This window comes from Nothobranchius furzeri, chromosome 14, assembly GCF_043380555.1.
Source record: "Nothobranchius furzeri strain GRZ-AD chromosome 14, NfurGRZ-RIMD1, whole genome shotgun sequence".
Lineage (NCBI taxonomy): Eukaryota > Metazoa > Chordata > Actinopteri > Cyprinodontiformes > Nothobranchiidae > Nothobranchius > Nothobranchius furzeri.
Window position 1 is genome coordinate 60,349,641 of NC_091754.1, and position 18,821 is coordinate 60,368,461.

Here is an 18,821-nt window from a genome sequence, read left to right on the forward strand (position 1 = left end):
TAGTTTAGATTTGTTTCAGGTAGATGTGGTGTTTGCGGTCCCCTGGAACAATTGTTGAGTAGATGGCTATCAGACCAACAAGATTATTGGCTTCTGATTTTTAGTCAACAGAATCATTTATCAAAGTAGTGTAATGATGGCCAGTATGGGGATCGAACCCATGACCTTGGCGTTATTAGCACCACGCTCTAACCAGCTGAGCTAACCGGCCACATTGGTTGCTTCAATTCATATGTGAAAAAAAGTAACTAATTTCCAATGAATGTCAGTGATCACTTTAGTATTTGCAAAGATTATGATATTCATAGGTTTTGGTCAATGTTAAACTCATTTATGTCTGAGAATCTCCTTGAAAGAGTTTCATTTTCTGTCGATGGATACAATAGAAGACTGGACTGCTAACAGCTCATAGCAGTAAATGCAATGTCAGAAGAATGCCACTTGACCTCTCTGATGCTACGAGACAGTTTTGGCACCACTGTTTATTTAAGAACTACTAGTTTCACTCTTCAACCAACTCTTTTAGTTTAGATTTGTTTCAGGTAGATGTGGTATTTGCGGTACTTTGGAACAATTGTTGAGTAGATGGCTATCAGACTAACACATTTCTTGGCTTCTGATTTTTAGTCAACAGAATCATTTGTCAAAGTCTTGTATTGATGGCCAGTATGGGAATCGAACCCATGACCTTGGCGTTATTAGCACCACGCTCTAACCAGCTGAGCTAACCGGCCACATTGGTTGAATCAATTCATATGTGAAAAAAAGTAACTAATTTCCAATGAATGTCAGTGATCACTTTAGTATTTGCAAAGATTATGATATTCATAGGTTTTGGTCAATGTTAAACTCATTTATGTCTGAGAATCTCTTTGAAAGAGTTTCAGATTCTGTTGAGGGATAAAATGCAATACTGGACTGCTAACAGCTCATAGCAGTAAAATGAATGTCAGAAGAATGCCACTTGACCTCTCTGATGCTACGAGACAGTTTTGGGACCACTGTGTATTTAAGAACTACTAGTTTCACTTTTCAACCAACTCTTTTAGTTTAGATTTGTTTCAGGTAGATGTGGTGTTTGCGGTCCCCTGGAACAATTGTTGAGTAGATGGCTATCAGACCAACAAGATTATTGGCTTCTGATTTTTAGTCAACAGAATCATTTATCAAAGTAGTGTAATGATGGCCAGTATGGGGATCGAACCCATGACCTTGGCGTTATTAGCACCACGCTCTAACCAGCTGAGCTAACCGGCCACATTGGTTGCTTCAATTCATATGTGAAAAAAAGTAACTAATTTCCAATGAATGTCAGTGATCACTTTAGTATTTGCAAAGATTATGATATTCATAGGTTTTGGTCAATGTTAAACTCATTTATGTCTGAGAATCTCCTTGAAAGAGTTTCATTTTCTGTCGATGGATACAATAGAAGACTGGACTGCTAACAGCTCATAGCAGTAAATGCAATGTCAGAAGAATGCCACTTGACCTCTCTGATGCTACGAGACAGTTTTGGCACCACTGTTTATTTAAGAACTACTAGTTTCACTCTTCAACCAACTCTTTTAGTTTAGATTTGTTTCAGGTAGATGTGGTATTTGCGGTACTTTGGAACAATTGTTGAGTAGATGGCTATCAGACTAACACATTTCTTGGCTTCTGATTTTTAGTCAACAGAATCATTTGTCAAAGTCTTGTATTGATGGCCAGTATGGGAATCGAACCCATGACCTTGGCGTTATTAGCACCACGCTCTAACCAGCTGAGCTAACCGGCCACATTGGTTGAATCAATTCATATGTGAAAAAAAGTAACTAATTTCCAATGAATGTCAGTGATCACTTTAGTATTTGCAAAGATTATGATATTCATAGGTTTTGGTCAATGTTAAACTCATTTATGTCTGAGAATCTCTTTGAAAGAGTTTCAGATTCTGTTGAGGGATAAAATGCAATACTGGACTGCTAACAGCTCATAGCAGTAAAATGAATGTCAGAAGAATGCCACTTGACCTCTCTGATGCTACGAGACAGTTTTGGGACCACTGTGTATTTAAGAACTACTAGTTTCACTTTTCAACCAACTCTTAGTTTAGATTTGTTTCAGGTAGATGTGGTGTTTGCGGTCCCCTGGAAAATTGTTGAGTAGATGGCAATCAGACCAACAAGATTATTGGCTTCTGATTTTTAGTCAACAGAATCATTTATCAAAGTAGTGTAATGATGGCCAGTATGGGGATCGAACCCATGACCTTGGCGTTATTAGCACCACGCTCTAACCAGCTGAGCTAACCGGCCACATTGGTTGCTTCAATTCATATGTGAAAAAAAGTAACTAATTTCCAATGAATGTCAGTGATCACTTTAGTATTTGCAAAGATTATGACATTCATAGGTTTTGGTCAATGTTAAACTCATTTATGTCTGAGAATCTCTTTGAAAGAGTTTCAGATTCTGTTGAGGGATAAAATGCAATACTGGACTGCTAACAGCTCATAGCAGTAAAATGAATGTCAGAAGAATGGCACTTGACCTCTCTGATGTTACGAGACAGTTTTGGGACCACTGTTTATTTAAGAACTACTAGTTTCACTTTTCAACCAACTCTTTTAGTTTAGATTTGTTTCAGGTAGATGTGGTGTTTGCAGTCCACTGGAACAATTGTTGAGTAGATGGCTATCAGACCAACAAGATTATTGGCTTCTGATTTTTAGTCAACAGAATCATTTATCAAAGTCTTGTATTGATGGCCAGTATGGGGATCGAAGCCATGACCTTGGCGTTATTAGCACCACGCTCTAACCAGCTGAGCTAACCAGCCACATTGGTTGCATCAATTCATATGTGAAAAAAAGTAACTAATTTCCATTGATATTCAGTCTTTCAGCACTTTAGGATTTGAAAAGATTATGATATTCATAAGTTTTGGTCAATGTTGAAACTCATTTATGTCTGAGAGTCTCCTTGAAAGAGTTTCAGTTTCTGTCGAGGGATAAAATGCAATACTGGACTGCTAACAGCTCATAGCAGTAAAAGGAATCTCAGAAGAAGGACATTTGACCTCTCTGATGCTAAGAGACAGTTTTGGGATCACTGTCTATTTAAGAACTAAGTTTGCACATTTCAAACATCTCTTTTAGTTTAGATTTGTTTCAGGTAGATGTGGTATTTGCGGTACTCCAGAACATTTGTTACGTAGATAGCTATCAGACTAACACATTTCTTGCCTTCTGATTTTTAGTCAACAGAATCATTTATCAAAGTCTTGTATTGATGGCCAGTATGGGGATCGAACCCATTACCTTGGCGTTATTAGCATCACGCTCTAACCAGCTGAGCTAACCGGCCACATTGGTTGAATAAATTCATATGTGAAAAAAAGTAACTAATTTCCAATGAATGTCAGTGAACACTTTAGTATTTGCAAAGATTATGATATTCATAGGATTTGGTCAATGTTAAACTCGTTTATGTCTGACAATCTCCTTGAAAGAGTTTCAGATTCTGTTGAGGGATAAAATGCAATACTGGACTGCTAACAGCAGTAAGATGAATGGCACTTGAGCTATCTGATGCTACGAGACAGTTTTGGGACCACTGTTTATTTAAGAACTACTAGTTTCACTCTTCAAACAACTCTTTTAGTTTAGATTTGTTTCAGGTAGATGTGGTATTTGCGGTACTTTTGAACAATTGTTGAGTAGATGGCTATCAGACTAACACATTTCTTGGCTTCTGATTTTTAGTCAACAGAATCATTTGTCAAAGTCTTGTATTGATGGCCAGTATGGGGATCGAACCCATGACCTTGGCGTTATTAGCACCACGCTCTAACCAGCTGAGCTAACCAGCCACATTGGTTGAATCAATTCATATGTGTAAAAAAGTAACTAATTTCCAATGAATGTCAGTGATCACTTTAGTATTTGCAAAGATTATGATATTCATAGGTTTTGGTCAATGTTAAACTCATTTATGTCTGAGAATCTCCTTGAAAGAGTTTCATTTTCTGTCGATGGATAAAATGCAATACTGGACTGCTAACACCTCATAGCAGTAAAATGAATGTCAGAAGAATGGCACTTGACCTCTCTGATGCTACGAGACAGTTTTGGGACCACTGTGTATTTAAGAACTACTAGTTTCACTTTTCAACCAACTCTTAGTTTAGATTTGTTTCAGGTAGATGTGGTGTTTGCGGTCCCCTGGAACAATTGTTGAGTAGATGGCTATCAGACCAACAAGATTATTGGCTTCTGATTTTTAGTCAACAGAATCATTTATCAAAGTAGTGTAATGATGGCCAGTATGGGGATCGAACCCATGACCTTGGCGTTATTAGCACCACGCTCTAACCAGCTGAGCTAACCGGCCACATTGGTTGCTTCAATTCATATGTGAAAAAAAGTAACTAATTTCCAATGAATGTCAGTGATCACTTTAGTATTTGCAAAGATTATGATATTCATTAGTTTTGGTCAATGTTGAAACTCATTTATGTCTGAGTCTCCTTGAAAGAGTTTCAGTTTCTGTAGAGGGATAAAATGCAATACTGGACTGCTAACAGCTCATAGCAGTAAAAGGAATCTCAGAAGAAGGACATTTGACCTCTCTGATGCTAAGAGACAGTTTTGGGATCACTGTCTATTTAAGAACTAAGTTTGCACATTTCAAACATCTCTTTTAGTTTAGATTTGTTTCAGGTAGATGTGGTATTTGCGGTACTCCAGAACATATGTTAAGTAGATAGCTATCAGACTAACACATTTCTTGGCTTCTGATTTTTAGTCAACATAATCATTTATCAAAGTCTTGTATTGATGGCCAGTATGGGGATCGAACCCATTACCTTGGCGTTATTAGCATCACGCTCTAACCAGCTGAGCTAACCGGCCACATTGGTTGAATCAATTCATATGTGGAAAAAAGTAACTAATTTCCAATGAATGTCAGTGAACACTTTAGTATTTGCAAAGATTATGATATTCATAGGTTTTGGTCAATGTTAAACTCGTTTATGTCTGACAATCTCCTTGAAAGAGTTTCAGATTCTGTTGAGGGATAAAATGCAATACTGGACTGCTAACAGCAGTAAGATGAATGGCACTTGAGCTATCTGATGTTACGAGCCAGTTTCGGGACCACTGTTTATTTAAGAACTACTAGTTTCACTTTTCAGCCAACTCTTTTAGTTTAGATTTAATTCAAGTAGATGTGGTGTTGGCGGTCCCCTGGAACAATTGTTGAGTAGATGGCTGTCAGACCAACAAGATTATTGGCTTCTGATTTTTAGTCAACAGAATCATTTATCAAAGTCTTGTATTGATGGCCAGTATGGGGATCGAACCCATGACCTTGGCGTTATTAGCACCATGCTCTAACCAGCTGAGCTAACCGGCCACATTGGTTGCTTCAATTCATATGTGAAAAAAAGTAACTAATTTCCATTGATATTCAGTCTTTCAGCACTTTAGGATTTGAAAAGATTATGATATTCATAAGTTTTGGTCAATGTTGAAACTCGTTTATATCTGAGAGTCTCCTTGAAAGAGTTTCAGTTTCTGTCGAGGGATAAAATGCAATACTGGACTGCTAACAGCTCATAGCAGTAAAAGGAATCTCAGAAGAAGGACATTTAACCTCTCTGATGCTAAGAGACAGTTTTGGGATCACTGTCTATTTAAGAAGTAAGTTTACACATTTCAAACATCGCTTTTAGATTAGATTTGTTTCAGGTAGATGTGGTATTTGCGGTCCCCTGGAACATTTGTTGAGTAGATGGCTATCAGACCAACAAAATTCTAGGCTTCTGCTTTTTAGTCAACAGAATCGTTTCTTAAAAACTTGTATTGATGGCCCGTAAGGGGATCGAACCCATGACCTTGGCGTTATTAGCACCACGCTCTAACCAGCTGAGCTAACCGGCCACATTTGTTGCTTCAATTCATATGTGAAAAAAAGTAACTAATTTCCATTGATATTCAGTCTTTCAGCACTTTAGGATTTGAAAAGATTATGATATTCATAAGTTTTGGTCAATGTTGAAACTCGTTTATGTCTGAGAATCTCCTTGAAAGAGTTTCAGTTTCTGTCGATGGATAAAATGCAAGACTGGACTGCTAACAGCTCATAGCAGTAAAAGTAATGTCAGAAGAATGCCACTTGACCTCTCTGATGCTAAGAGACAGTTTTGGCACCACTGTTTATTTAAGAACTACGTTTCACTTTTCAAACATCTCTTTTAGTTTAGATTTGTTTCAGGTAGATGTGGTATTTGCGGTCCCCTGGAACATTTGGTGAGTAGATGGCTATCAGACAAACAAATTCCTCAGCTTCTGATTGTTAGTCAACAGAATCATTTATCAAAGTCTTGTATTGATGGCCAGTATGTGGATCGAACCCATGACCTTGGCGTTATTAGCACCACGCTCTAACCAGCTGAGCTAACCGGCCACATTGGTTGCTTCAATTCATATGTGAAAAAAAGTAACAAATTTCCATTGAATGTCAGTGATCACTTTAGTATTTGCAAAGATTATGATATGCATAGGTTTTGGTCAATGTTAAACTCGTTTATGTCTGAGAATCTCCTTTAAAGAGTTTCAGATTCTGTTGAGGGATAAAATGCAATACTGGACTGCTAACAGCAGTAAGATGAATGGCACTTGAGCTCTTTGATGCTACGAGACAGTTTTGGGACCACTGTTTATTTAAGAACTACTAGTTTCACTCTTCAACCAACTCTTTTAGTTTAGATTTGTTTCAGGTAGATGTGGTATTTGCGGTACTTTGGAACAATTGTTGAGTAGATGGCTATCAGACTAACACATTTCTTGGCTTCTGATTTTTAGTCAACAGAATCATTTGTCAAAGTCTTGTATTGATGGCCAGTATGGGGATCGAACCCATGACCTTGGCGTTATTAGCACCACGCTCTAACCAGCTGAGCTAACCGGCCACATTGGTTGAATCAATTCATATGTGTAAAAAAGTAACTAATTTCCAATGAATGTCAGTGATCACTTTAGTATTTGCAAAGATTATGATATTCATAGGTTTTGGTCAATGTTAAACTCATTTATGTCTGAGAATCTCCTTGAAAGAGTTTCATTTTCTGTCGATGGATAAAATGCAATACTGGACTGCTAACAGCTCATAGCAGTAAAATGAATGTCAGAAGAATGGCACTTGACCTCTCTGATGCTACGAGACAGTTTTGGGACCACTGTGTATTTAAGAACTACTAGTTTCACTTTTCAACCAACTCTTAGTTTAGATTTGTTTCAGGTAGATGTGGTGTTTGCGGTCCCCTGGAACAATTGTTGAGTAGATGGCTATCAGACCAACAAGATTATTGGCTTCTGATTTTTAGTCAACAGAATCATTTATCAAAGTAGTGTAATGATTGCCAGTATGGGGATCGAACCCATGACCTTGGCGTTATTAGCACCACGCTCTAACCAGCTGAGCTAACCGGCCACATTGGTTGCTTCAATTCATATGTGAAAAAAAGTAACTAATTTCCAATGAATGTCAGTGATCACTTTAGTATTTGCAAAGATTATGATATTCATTAGTTTTGGTCAATGTTGAAACTCATTTATGTCTGAGTCTCCTTGAAAGAGTTTCAGTTTCTGTAGAGGGATAAAATGCAATACTGGACTGCTAACAGCTCATAGCAGTAAAAGGAATCTCAGAAGAAGGACATTTGACCTCTCTGATGCTAAGAGACAGTTTTGGGATCACTGTCTATTTAAGAACTAAGTTTGCACATTTCAAACATCTCTTTTAGTTTAGATTTGTTTCAGGTAGATGTGGTATTTGCGGTACTCCAGAACATATGTTAAGTAGATAGCTATCAGACTAACACATTTCTTGGCTTCTGATTTTTAGTCAACAGAATCATTTATCAAAGTCTTGTATTGATGGCCAGTATGGGGATCGAACCCATTACCTTGGCGTTATTAGCATCACGCTCTAACCAGCTGAGCTAACCAGCCACATTGGTTGAATCAATTCATATGTGGAAAAAAGTAACTAATTTCCAATGAATGTCAGTGAACACTTTAGTATTTGCAAAGATTATGATATTCATAGGTTTTGGTCAATGTTAAACTCGTTTATGTCTGACAATCTCCTTGAAAGAGTTTCAGATTCTGTTGAGGGATAAAATGCAATACTGGACTGCTAACAGCAGTAAGATGAATGGCACTTGACCTCTCTGATGTTACGAGCCAGTTTCGGGACCACTGTTTATTTAAGAACTACTAGTTTCACTTTTCAGCCAACTCTTTTAGTTTAGATTTAATTCAAGTAGATGTGGTGTTGGCGGTCCCCTGGAACAATTGTTGAGTAGATGGCTGTCAGACCAACAAGATTATTGGCTTCTGATTTTTAGTCAACAGAATCATTTATCAAAGTCTTGTATTGATGGCCAGTATGGGGATCGAACCCATGACCTTGGCGTTATTAGCACCATGCTCTAACCAGCTGAGCTAACCGGCCACATTGGTTGCTTCAATTCATATGTGAAAAAAAGTAACTAATTTCCATTGATATTCAGTCTTTCAGCACTTTAGGATTTGAAAAGATTATGATATTCATAAGTTTTGGTCAATGTTGAAACTCGTTTATATCTGAGAGTCTCCTTGAAAGAGTTTCAGTTTCTGTCGAGGGATAAAATGCAATACTGGACTGCTAACAGCTCATAGCAGTAAAAGGAATCTCAGAAGAAGGACATTTAACCTCTCTGATGCTAAGAGACAGTTTTGGGATCACTGTCTATTTAAGAAGTAAGTTTACACATTTCAAACATCGCTTTTAGTTTAGATTTGTTTCAGGTAGATGTGGTATTTGCGGTCCCCTGGAACATTTGTTGAGTAGATGGCTATCAGACCAACAAAATTCTAGGCTTCTGCTTTTTAGTCAACAGAATCGTTTCTTAAAAACTTGTATTGATGGCCCGTAAGGGGATCGAACCCATGACCTTGGCGTTATTAGCACCACGCTCTAACCAGCTGAGCTAACCGGCCACATTTGTTGCTTCAATTCATATGTGAAAAAAAGTAACTAATTTCCATTGATATTCAGTCTTTCAGCACTTTAGGATTTGAAAAGATTATGATATTCATAAGTTTTGGTCAATGTTGAAACTCGTTTATGTCTGAGAATCTCCTTGAAAGAGTTTCAGTTTCTGTCGATGGATAAAATGCAAGACTGGACTGCTAACAGCTCATAGCAGTAAAAGTAATGTCAGAAGAATGCCACTTGACCTCTCTGATGCTAAGAGACAGTTTTGGCACCACTGTTTATTTAAGAACTACGTTTCACTTTTCAAACATCTCTTTTAGTTTAGATTTGTTTCAGGTAGATGTGGTATTTGCGGTCCCCTGGAACATTTGGTGAGTAGATGGCTATCAGACAAACAAATTCCTCAGCTTCTGATTGTTAGTCAACAGAATCATTTATCAAAGTCTTGTATTGATGGCCAGTATGTGGATCGAACCCATGACCTTGGCGTTATTAGCACCACGCTCTAACCAGCTGAGCTAACCGGCCACATTGGTTGCTTCAATTCATATGTGAAAAAAAGTAACAAATTTCCATTGAATGTCAGTGATCACTTTAGTATTTGCAAAGATTATGATATGCATAGGTTTTGGTCAATGTTAAACTCGTTTATGTCTGAGAATCTCCTTTAAAGAGTTTCAGATTCTGTTGAGGGATAAAATGCAATACTGGACTGCTAACAGCAGTAAGATGAATGGCACTTGAGCTCTTTGATGCTACGAGACAGTTTTGGGACCACTGTTTATTTAAGAACTACTAGTTTCACTCTTCAACCAACTCTTTTAGTTTAGATTTGTTTCAGGTAGATGTGGTATTTGCGGTACTTTGGAACAATTGTTGAGTAGATGGCTATCAGACTAACACATTTCTTGGCTTCTGATTTTTAGTCAACAGAATCATTTGTCAAAGTCTTGTATTGATGGCCAGTATGGGGATCGAACCCATGACCTTGGCGTTATTAGCACCACGCTCTAACCAGCTGAGCTAACCGGCCACATTGGTTGAATCAATTCATATGTGTAAAAAAGTAACTAATTTCCAATGAATGTCAGTGATCACTTTAGTATTTGCAAAGATTATGATATTCATAGGTTTTGGTCAATGTTAAACTCATTTATGTCTGAGAATCTCCTTGAAAGAGTTTCATTTTCTGTCGATGGATAAAATGCAATACTGGACTGCTAACAGCTCATAGCAGTAAAATGAATGTCAGAAGAATGGCACTTGACCTCTCTGATGCTACGAGACAGTTTTGGGACCACTGTGTATTTAAGAACTACTAGTTTCACTTTTCAACCAACTCTTAGTTTAGATTTGTTTCAGGTAGATGTGGTGTTTGCGGTCCCCTGGAACAATTGTTGAGTAGATGGCTATCAGACCAACAAGATTATTGGCTTCTGATTTTTAGTCAACAGAATCATTTATCAAAGTAGTGTAATGATTGCCAGTATGGGGATCGAACCCATGACCTTGGCGTTATTAGCACCACGCTCTAACCAGCTGAGCTAACCGGCCACATTGGTTGCTTCAATTCATATGTGAAAAAAAGTAACTAATTTCCAATGAATGTCAGTGATCACTTTAGTATTTGCAAAGATTATGATATTCATTAGTTTTGGTCAATGTTGAAACTCATTTATGTCTGAGTCTCCTTGAAAGAGTTTCAGTTTCTGTAGAGGGATAAAATGCAATACTGGACTGCTAACAGCTCATAGCAGTAAAAGGAATCTCAGAAGAAGGACATTTGACCTCTCTGATGCTAAGAGACAGTTTTGGGATCACTGTCTATTTAAGAACTAAGTTTGCACATTTCAAACATCTCTTTTAGTTTAGATTTGTTTCAGGTAGATGTGGTATTTGCGGTACTCCAGAACATATGTTAAGTAGATAGCTATCAGACTAACACATTTCTTGGCTTCTGATTTTTAGTCAACAGAATCATTTATCAAAGTCTTGTATTGATGGCCAGTATGGGGATCGAACCCATTACCTTGGCGTTATTAGCATCACGCTCTAACCAGCTGAGCTAACCAGCCACATTGGTTGAATCAATTCATATGTGGAAAAAAGTAACTAATTTCCAATGAATGTCAGTGAACACTTTAGTATTTGCAAAGATTATGATATTCATAGGTTTTGGTCAATGTTAAACTCGTTTATGTCTGACAATCTCCTTGAAAGAGTTTCAGATTCTGTTGAGGGATAAAATGCAATACTGGACTGCTAACAGCAGTAAGATGAATGGCACTTGACCTCTCTGATGTTACGAGCCAGTTTCGGGACCACTGTTTATTTAAGAACTACTAGTTTCACTTTTCAGCCAACTCTTTTAGTTTAGATTTAATTCAAGTAGATGTGGTGTTGGCGGTCCCCTGGAACAATTGTTGAGTAGATGGCTGTCAGACCAACAAGATTATTGGCTTCTGATTTTTAGTCAACAGAATCATTTATCAAAGTCTTGTATTGATGGCCAGTATGGGGATCGAACCCATGACCTTGGCGTTATTAGCACCATGCTCTAACCAGCTGAGCTAACCGGCCACATTGGTTGCTTCAATTCATATGTGAAAAAAAGTAACTAATTTCCATTGATATTCAGTCTTTCAGCACTTTAGGATTTGAAAAGATTATGATATTCATAAGTTTTGGTCAATGTTGAAACTCGTTTATATCTGAGAGTCTCCTTGAAAGAGTTTCAGTTTCTGTCGAGGGATAAAATGCAATACTGGACTGCTAACAGCTCATAGCAGTAAAAGGAATCTCAGAAGAAGGACATTTAACCTCTCTGATGCTAAGAGACAGTTTTGGGATCACTGTCTATTTAAGAAGTAAGTTTACACATTTCAAACATCGCTTTTAGTTTAGATTTGTTTCAGGTAGATGTGGTATTTGCGGTCCCCTGGAACATTTGTTGAGTAGATGGCTATCAGACCAACAAAATTCTAGGCTTCTGCTTTTTAGTCAACAGAATCGTTTCTTAAAAACTTGTATTGATGGCCCGTAAGGGGATCGAACCCATGACCTTGGCGTTATTAGCACCACGCTCTAACCAGCTGAGCTAACCGGCCACATTTGTTGCTTCAATTCATATGTGAAAAAAAGTAACTAATTTCCATTGATATTCAGTCTTTCAGCACTTTAGGATTTGAAAAGATTATGATATTCATAAGTTTTGGTCAATGTTGAAACTCGTTTATGTCTGAGAATCTCCTTGAAAGAGTTTCAGTTTCTGTCGATGGATAAAATGCAAGACTGGACTGCTAACAGCTCATAGCAGTAAAAGTAATGTCAGAAGAATGCCACTTGACCTCTCTGATGCTAAGAGACAGTTTTGGCACCACTGTTTATTTAAGAACTACGTTTCACTTTTCAAACATCTCTTTTAGTTTAGATTTGTTTCAGGTAGATGTGGTATTTGCGGTCCCCTGGAACATTTGTTGAGTAGATGGCTATCAGACAAACAAATTCCTCAGCTTCTGATTGTTAGTCAACAGAATCATTTATCAAAGTCTTGTATTGATGGCCAGTATGTGGATCGAACCCATGACCTTGGCGTTATTAGCACCACGCTCTAACCAGCTGAGCTAACCGGCCACATTGGTTGCATCAATTCATATGTGAAAAAAAGTAACAAATTTCCATTGAATGTCAGTGATCACTTTAGTATTTGCAAAGATTATGATATGCATAGGTTTTGGTCAATGTTAAACTCGTTTATGTCTGAGAATCTCCTTGAAAGAGTTTCAGATTCTGTTGAGGGATAAAATGCAATACTGGACTGCTAACAGCAGTAAGATGAATGGCACTTGAGCTCTTTGATGCTACGAGACAGTTTTGGGACCACTGTTTATTTAAGAACTACTAGTTTCACTCTTCAACCAACTCTTTTAGTTTAGATTTGTTTCAGGTAGATGTGGTATTTGCGGTACTTTGGAACAATTGTTGAGTAGATGGCTATCAGACTAACACATTTCTTCGCTTCTGATTTTTAGTCAACAGAATCATTTGTCAAAGTCTTGTATTAATGGCCAGTATGGGGATCTAACCCATGACCTTGGCGTTATTAGCACCACGCTCTATCCAGCTGAGCTAACCGGCCACATTGGTTGCTTCAATTCATATGTGAAAAAAAGTAACTAATTTCCATTGAATGTCAGTGATCACTTTAGTATTTGCAAAGATTATGATATTCATAGGTTTTGGTCAATGTTAAACTAGTTTATGTCTGAGAATCTCCTTGAAAGAGTTTCAGATTCTGTTGAGGGATAAAATGCAATACTGGACTGCTAACAGCTCATAGCAGTAAGATGAATGTCAGAAGAATGGCACTTGACCTCTCTGATGTTACGAGACAGTTTCGGTTCCACTGTTTATTTAAGAACTACTAGTTTCACTTTTCAACCAACTCTTTTAGTTTAGATTTGTTACAGGTAGATGTGGTGTTTGAGGTCCCCTGGAACAATTGTTGAGTAGATGGCTATCAGACCAACAAGATTATTGGCTTCTGATTTTAAGTCAACAGAATCATTTATGAAAGTCTTGTATTGATGGCCAGTATGGGGATCGAACCCATGACCTTGCCGTTATTAGCACCATGCTCTAACCAGCTGAGCTAACCGGCCACATTTGTTGATTCAATTCATATGTGAAGAAAAGTAACTAATTTCCATTGATATTCAGTCTTTCAGCACTTTAGGATTTGAAAAGATTATGATATTCATAAGTTTTGGTCAATGTTGAAACTCGTTTATGTCCGAGAGTCCCCTTTAAAGATTTTCAGTTTCTGTCGAGGGATAAAATGCGAGACTGGACTGCTAACAGCTCATAGCAGTAAAAGTAATGTCAGAAGAATGCCACTTGACCTCTCTGATGCTAAGAGACAGTTTTGGCACCACTGTTTATTTAAGAACTACGTTACACTTTTCAAACATCTCTTTTAGTTTAGATTTGTTTCAGGTAGATGTGGTTTTTGCGGTCCCCTGGAACATTTGTTGAGTAGATAGCTATCAGACAAATCAAATTCCTCAGCTTCTGATTGTTAGTCAACAGAATCATTTATTTAAGTCTTGTATTGATGGCCAGTATGTGGATCGAACCCATGACCTTGGCGTTATTAGCACCACGCTCTAACCAGCTGAGCTAACCGGCCACATTGGTTGCTTCAATTCATATGTGAAAAAAAGTAACAAATTTCCATTGAATGTCAGTGATCACTTTAGTATTTGCAAAGATTATGATATTCATAGGTTTTGGTCAATGTTAAACTCGTTTATGTCTGAGAATCTCCTTGAAAGAGTTTCAGATTCTGTTGAGGGATAAAATGCAATACTGGACTGCTAACAGCAGTAAGATGAATGGCACTTGAGCTCTTTGATGCTATGAGACAGTTTTGGGACCACTGTTTATTTAAGAACTACTAGTTTCACTTTTCAACAATCTCTTTTAGTTTAGATTTGTTTCAGGTAGATGTGGTAATTGCGATACTTTGGAACAATTGTTGAATAGATGGCTATCAGACTAACACATTTCTTGGCTTCTGATTTTTAGTCAACAGAATCATTTGTCAAAGTCTTGTATTTATGGCCAGTATGGGAATCGAACCCATGACCTTGGCGTTATTAGCACCACGCTCTAACCAGCTGAGCTAACCGGCCACATTGGTTGCTTCAATTCATATGTGAAAAAAAGTAACTAATTTCCAATGAATGTCAGTGATCACTTTAGTATTTGCAAAGATTATGATATTCATAGGTTTTGGTCAATGTTAAACTCATTTATGTCTGAGAATCTCCTTGAAAGAGTTTCATTTTCTGTCGATGGATAAAATGCAATACTGGACTGCTAACAGCTCATAGCAGTAAAATGAGTGTCAGAAGAATGGCACTTGACCTCTCTGATGCTACGAGGCAGTTTTGGGACCACTGTGTATTTAAGAACTACTAGTTTCACTTTTCAACCAACTCTTAGTTTAGATTTGTTTCAGGTAGATGTGGTGTTTGCGGTCCCCTGGAACAATTGTTGAGTAGATGGCTATCAGACCAACAAGATTATTGGCTTCTGATTTTTAGTCAACAGAATCATTTATCAAAGTAGTGTAATGATGGCCAGTATGGGGATCGAACCCATGACCTTGGCGTTATTAGCACCACGCTCTAACCAGCTGAGCTAACCGGCCACATTGGTTGCTTCAATTCATATGTGAAAAAAAGTAACTAATTTCCAATGAATGTCAGTGATCACTTTAGTATTTGCAAAGATTATGATATTCATTAGTTTTGGTCAATGTTGAAACTCATTTATGTCTGAGTCTCCTTGAAAGAGTTTCAGTTTCTGTAGAGGGATAAAATGCAATACTGGACTGCTAACAGCTCATAGCAGTAAAAGGATTCTCAGAAGAAGGACATTTGACCTCTCTGATGCTAAGTGACAGTTTTGGGATCACTGTCTATTTAAGAACTAAGTTTGCACATTTCAAACATCTCTTTTAGTTTGGATTTGTTTCAGGTAGATGTGGTATTTGCGGTACTCCAGAACATTTGTTAAGTAGATAGCTATCAGACTAACACATTTCTTGGCTTCTGATTTTTAGTCAACAGAATCATTTATCAAAGTCTTGTATTGATGGCCAGTATGGGGATCGAACCCATTACCTTGGCGTTATTAGCATCACGCTCTAACCAGCTGAGCTAACCGGCCACATTGGTTGAATCAATTCATATATGTAAAAAAGTAACTAATTTCCAATGAATGTCAGTGATCACTTTAGTATTTGCAAAGATTATGATATTCATAGGTTTTGGTCAATGTTAAACTCATTTATGTCTGAGAATCTCCTTGAAAGAGTTTCATTTTCTGTCGATGGATAAAATGCAATACTGGACTGCTAACAGCTCATAGCAGTAAAATGAATGTCAGAAGAATGCCACTTGACCTCTCTGATGCTACGAGACAGTTTTGGGACCACTGTGTATTTAAGAACTACTAGTTTCACTTTTCAACCAACTCTTAGTTTAGATTTGTTTCAGGTAGATGTGGTGTTTGCGGTCCCCTGGAACAATTGTTGAGTAGATGGCTATCAGACCAACAAGATTATTGGCTTCTGATTTTTAGTCAACAGAATCATTTATCAAAGTAGTGTAATGATGGCCAGTATGGGGATCGAACCCATGACCTTGGCGTTATTAGCACCACGCTCTAACCAGCTGAGCTAACCGGCCACATTGGTTGCTTCAATTCATATGTGAAAAAAAGTAACTAATTTCCAATGAATGTCAGTGATCACTTTGGTATTTGCAAAGATTATGATATTCATTAGTTTTGGTCAATGTTGAAACTCATTTATGTCTGAGTCTCCTTGAAAGAGTTTCAGTTTCTGTAGAGGGATAAAATGCAATACTGGACTGCTAACAGCTCATAGCAGTAAAAGGATTCTCAGAAGAAGGACATTTGACCTCTCTGATGCTAAGTGACAGTTTTGGGATCACTGTCTATTTAAGAACTAAGTTTGCACATTTCAAACATCTCTTTTAGTTTAGATTTGTTTCAGGTAGATGTGGTATTTGCGGTACTCCAGAACATTTGTTAAGTAGATAGCTATCAGACTAACACATTTCTTGGCTTCTGATTTTTAGTCAACAGAATCATTTATCAAAGTCTTGTATTGATGGCCAGTATGGGGATCGAACCCATTACCTTGGCGTTATTAGCATCACGCTCTAACCAGCTGAGCTAACCGGCCACATTGGTTGAATCAATTCATATGTGAAAAAAAGTAACTAATTTCCAATGAATGTCAGTGAACACTTTAGTATTTGCAAAGATTATGATATTCATAGGTTTTGGTCAATGTTAAACTCGTTTATGTCTGACAATCTCCTTGAAAGAGTTTCAGATTCTGTTGAGGGATAAAATGCAATACTGGACTGCTAACAGCAGTAAGATGAATGGCACTTGAGCTATCTGATGCTACGAGACAGTTTTGGGACCACTGTTTATTTAAGAACTACTAGTTTCACTCTTCAACCAACTCTTTTAGTTTAGATTTGTTACAGGTAGATGTGGTATTTGCGGTACTTTGGAACAATTGTTGAGTAGATGGCTATCAGACTAACACATTTCTTGGCTTCTGATTTTTAGTCAACAGAATCATTTGTCAAAGTCTTGTATTGATGGCCAGTATGGGGATCGAACCCATGACCTTGGCGTTATTAGCACCACGCTCTAACCAGCTGAGCTAACCGGCCACATTGGTTCAATCAATTCATATGTGTAAAAAAGTAACTAATTTCCAATGAATGTCAGTGATCACTTTAGTATTTGCAAAGATTATGATATTCATAGGTTTTGGTCAATGTTAAACTCATTTATGTCTGAGAATCTCTTTGAAAGAGTTTCAGATTCTGTTGAGGGATAAAATGCAATACTGGACTGCTAACAGCTCATAGCAGTAAAATGAATGTCAGAAGAATGGCACTTGACCTCTCTGATGTTACGAGACAGTTTTGGGACCACTGTTTATTTAAGAACTACTAGTTTCACTTTTCAACCAACTCTTTTAGTTTAGATTTGTTTCAGGTAGATGTGGTGTTTGCAGTCCCCCGGAACAGTTGTTGAATAGATGGCTATCAGACCAACAAGATTATTGGCTTCTGATTTTTAGTCAACAGAATCATTTATCAAAGTCTTGTATTGATGGCCAGTATGGGGATCGAAGCCATGACCTTGGCGTTATTAGCACCACGCTCTAACCAGCTGAGCTAACCAGCCACATTTGTTGCATCAATTCATATGTGAAAAAAAAGTAACTAATTTCCATTGATATTCAGTCTTTCAGCACTTTAGGATTTGAAAAGATTATGATATTCATAAGTTTTGGTCAATGTTGAAACTCATGTATGTCTGAGAGTCTCCTTGAAAGAGTTTCAGTTTCTGTCGAGGGATAAAATGCAATACTGGACTGCTAACAGCTCATAGCAGTAAAAGGAATCTCAGAAGAAGGACATTTGACCTCTCTGATGCTAAGAGACAGTTTTGGGATCACTGTCTATTTAAGAACTAAGTTTGCACATTTCAAACATCTCTTTTAGTTTAGATTTGTTTCAGGTAGATGTGGTATTTGCGGTACTCCAGAACATTTGTTAAGTAGATAGCTATCAGACTAACACATTTCTTGGCTTCTGATTTTAGTCAGCAGAATCATTTATCAAAGTCTTGTATTGATGGCCAGTATGGGGATCGAACCCATTACCTTGGCGTTATTAGCACCACGCTCTAACCAGCTGAGCTAACCAGCCACATTGGTTGAATTAATTCATATGTGAAAAAAAGTAACTAATTTCCAATGAATGTCAGTGAACACTTTAGTATTTGCAAAGATTATGATATTCATAGGTTTTGGTCAATGTTAAACTCGTTTATGTCTGAGAATCTCCTTGAAAGAGTTTCAGATTCTGTTGAGGGATAAAATGCAATACTGGAATGCTAACAGCTCATAGCAGTAAGATGAATGTCACTTGAGCTCTCTGATGCTACAAGACAGTTTTGGGACCACTATTTATTTAAGAACTACTAGCTTCACTTCTCAACCATCTCTTCTAGTTTAGATTTGTTTCAGGTAGATGTGGTATTTGCGGTATTCTGGAACATTTGTTGAGTAGATGGCTATCAGACTAACACATTTCTTGGCGGTACTCTGGAACATTTGTTGAGTAGATGGCCATCAGACTAACACATTTCTTGGCTTCTGATTTT

At 37.6% G+C, this 18,821-nt stretch overlaps 1 protein-coding gene and 25 non-coding genes across 28 annotated transcripts in view; 1 reads left to right on the plus strand and 25 right to left on the minus strand.

Moving 5' to 3' along the window:
- Positions 1-18,821, plus strand: part of prox3 (prospero homeobox 3) — a 177,811-nt gene that overhangs the window by 128,486 nt on the left and 30,504 nt on the right. The window lies entirely within an intron of this gene.
- trnai-aau (transfer RNA isoleucine (anticodon AAU)) lies at positions 138-211 on the minus strand. Its single transcript has one exon. It is a non-coding gene; the product is annotated as a tRNA-Ile (tRNA).
- trnai-aau (transfer RNA isoleucine (anticodon AAU)) lies at positions 661-734 on the minus strand. The gene has a single exon. It is a non-coding gene; the product is annotated as a tRNA-Ile (tRNA).
- trnai-aau (transfer RNA isoleucine (anticodon AAU)) lies at positions 1,184-1,257 on the minus strand. Its single transcript has one exon. It is a non-coding gene; the product is annotated as a tRNA-Ile (tRNA).
- trnai-aau (transfer RNA isoleucine (anticodon AAU)) lies at positions 1,707-1,780 on the minus strand. Its single transcript has one exon. It is a non-coding gene; the product is annotated as a tRNA-Ile (tRNA).
- On the minus strand, positions 2,227-2,300 carry trnai-aau (transfer RNA isoleucine (anticodon AAU)). The gene has a single exon. It is a non-coding gene; the product is annotated as a tRNA-Ile (tRNA).
- Positions 3,782-3,855, minus strand: trnai-aau (transfer RNA isoleucine (anticodon AAU)). Its single transcript has one exon. It is a non-coding gene; the product is annotated as a tRNA-Ile (tRNA).
- On the minus strand, positions 4,303-4,376 carry trnai-aau (transfer RNA isoleucine (anticodon AAU)). Its single transcript has one exon. It is a non-coding gene; the product is annotated as a tRNA-Ile (tRNA).
- trnai-aau (transfer RNA isoleucine (anticodon AAU)) lies at positions 5,329-5,402 on the minus strand. Its single transcript has one exon. It is a non-coding gene; the product is annotated as a tRNA-Ile (tRNA).
- Positions 6,382-6,455, minus strand: trnai-aau (transfer RNA isoleucine (anticodon AAU)). The gene has a single exon. It is a non-coding gene; the product is annotated as a tRNA-Ile (tRNA).
- On the minus strand, positions 6,887-6,960 carry trnai-aau (transfer RNA isoleucine (anticodon AAU)). Its single transcript has one exon. It is a non-coding gene; the product is annotated as a tRNA-Ile (tRNA).
- Positions 7,408-7,481, minus strand: trnai-aau (transfer RNA isoleucine (anticodon AAU)). The gene has a single exon. It is a non-coding gene; the product is annotated as a tRNA-Ile (tRNA).
- On the minus strand, positions 8,434-8,507 carry trnai-aau (transfer RNA isoleucine (anticodon AAU)). The gene has a single exon. It is a non-coding gene; the product is annotated as a tRNA-Ile (tRNA).
- trnai-aau (transfer RNA isoleucine (anticodon AAU)) lies at positions 9,487-9,560 on the minus strand. Its single transcript has one exon. It is a non-coding gene; the product is annotated as a tRNA-Ile (tRNA).
- On the minus strand, positions 9,992-10,065 carry trnai-aau (transfer RNA isoleucine (anticodon AAU)). Its single transcript has one exon. It is a non-coding gene; the product is annotated as a tRNA-Ile (tRNA).
- Positions 10,513-10,586, minus strand: trnai-aau (transfer RNA isoleucine (anticodon AAU)). The gene has a single exon. It is a non-coding gene; the product is annotated as a tRNA-Ile (tRNA).
- trnai-aau (transfer RNA isoleucine (anticodon AAU)) lies at positions 11,539-11,612 on the minus strand. Its single transcript has one exon. It is a non-coding gene; the product is annotated as a tRNA-Ile (tRNA).
- Positions 12,592-12,665, minus strand: trnai-aau (transfer RNA isoleucine (anticodon AAU)). Its single transcript has one exon. It is a non-coding gene; the product is annotated as a tRNA-Ile (tRNA).
- On the minus strand, positions 13,097-13,170 carry trnaf-aaa (transfer RNA phenylalanine (anticodon AAA)). Its single transcript has one exon. It is a non-coding gene; the product is annotated as a tRNA-Ile (tRNA).
- Positions 13,620-13,693, minus strand: trnai-aau (transfer RNA isoleucine (anticodon AAU)). Its single transcript has one exon. It is a non-coding gene; the product is annotated as a tRNA-Ile (tRNA).
- Positions 14,147-14,220, minus strand: trnai-aau (transfer RNA isoleucine (anticodon AAU)). The gene has a single exon. It is a non-coding gene; the product is annotated as a tRNA-Ile (tRNA).
- Positions 14,652-14,725, minus strand: trnai-aau (transfer RNA isoleucine (anticodon AAU)). Its single transcript has one exon. It is a non-coding gene; the product is annotated as a tRNA-Ile (tRNA).
- On the minus strand, positions 15,173-15,246 carry trnaf-aaa (transfer RNA phenylalanine (anticodon AAA)). Its single transcript has one exon. It is a non-coding gene; the product is annotated as a tRNA-Ile (tRNA).
- Positions 16,215-16,288, minus strand: trnai-aau (transfer RNA isoleucine (anticodon AAU)). Its single transcript has one exon. It is a non-coding gene; the product is annotated as a tRNA-Ile (tRNA).
- Positions 17,241-17,314, minus strand: trnai-aau (transfer RNA isoleucine (anticodon AAU)). Its single transcript has one exon. It is a non-coding gene; the product is annotated as a tRNA-Ile (tRNA).
- trnai-aau (transfer RNA isoleucine (anticodon AAU)) lies at positions 18,291-18,364 on the minus strand. The gene has a single exon. It is a non-coding gene; the product is annotated as a tRNA-Ile (tRNA).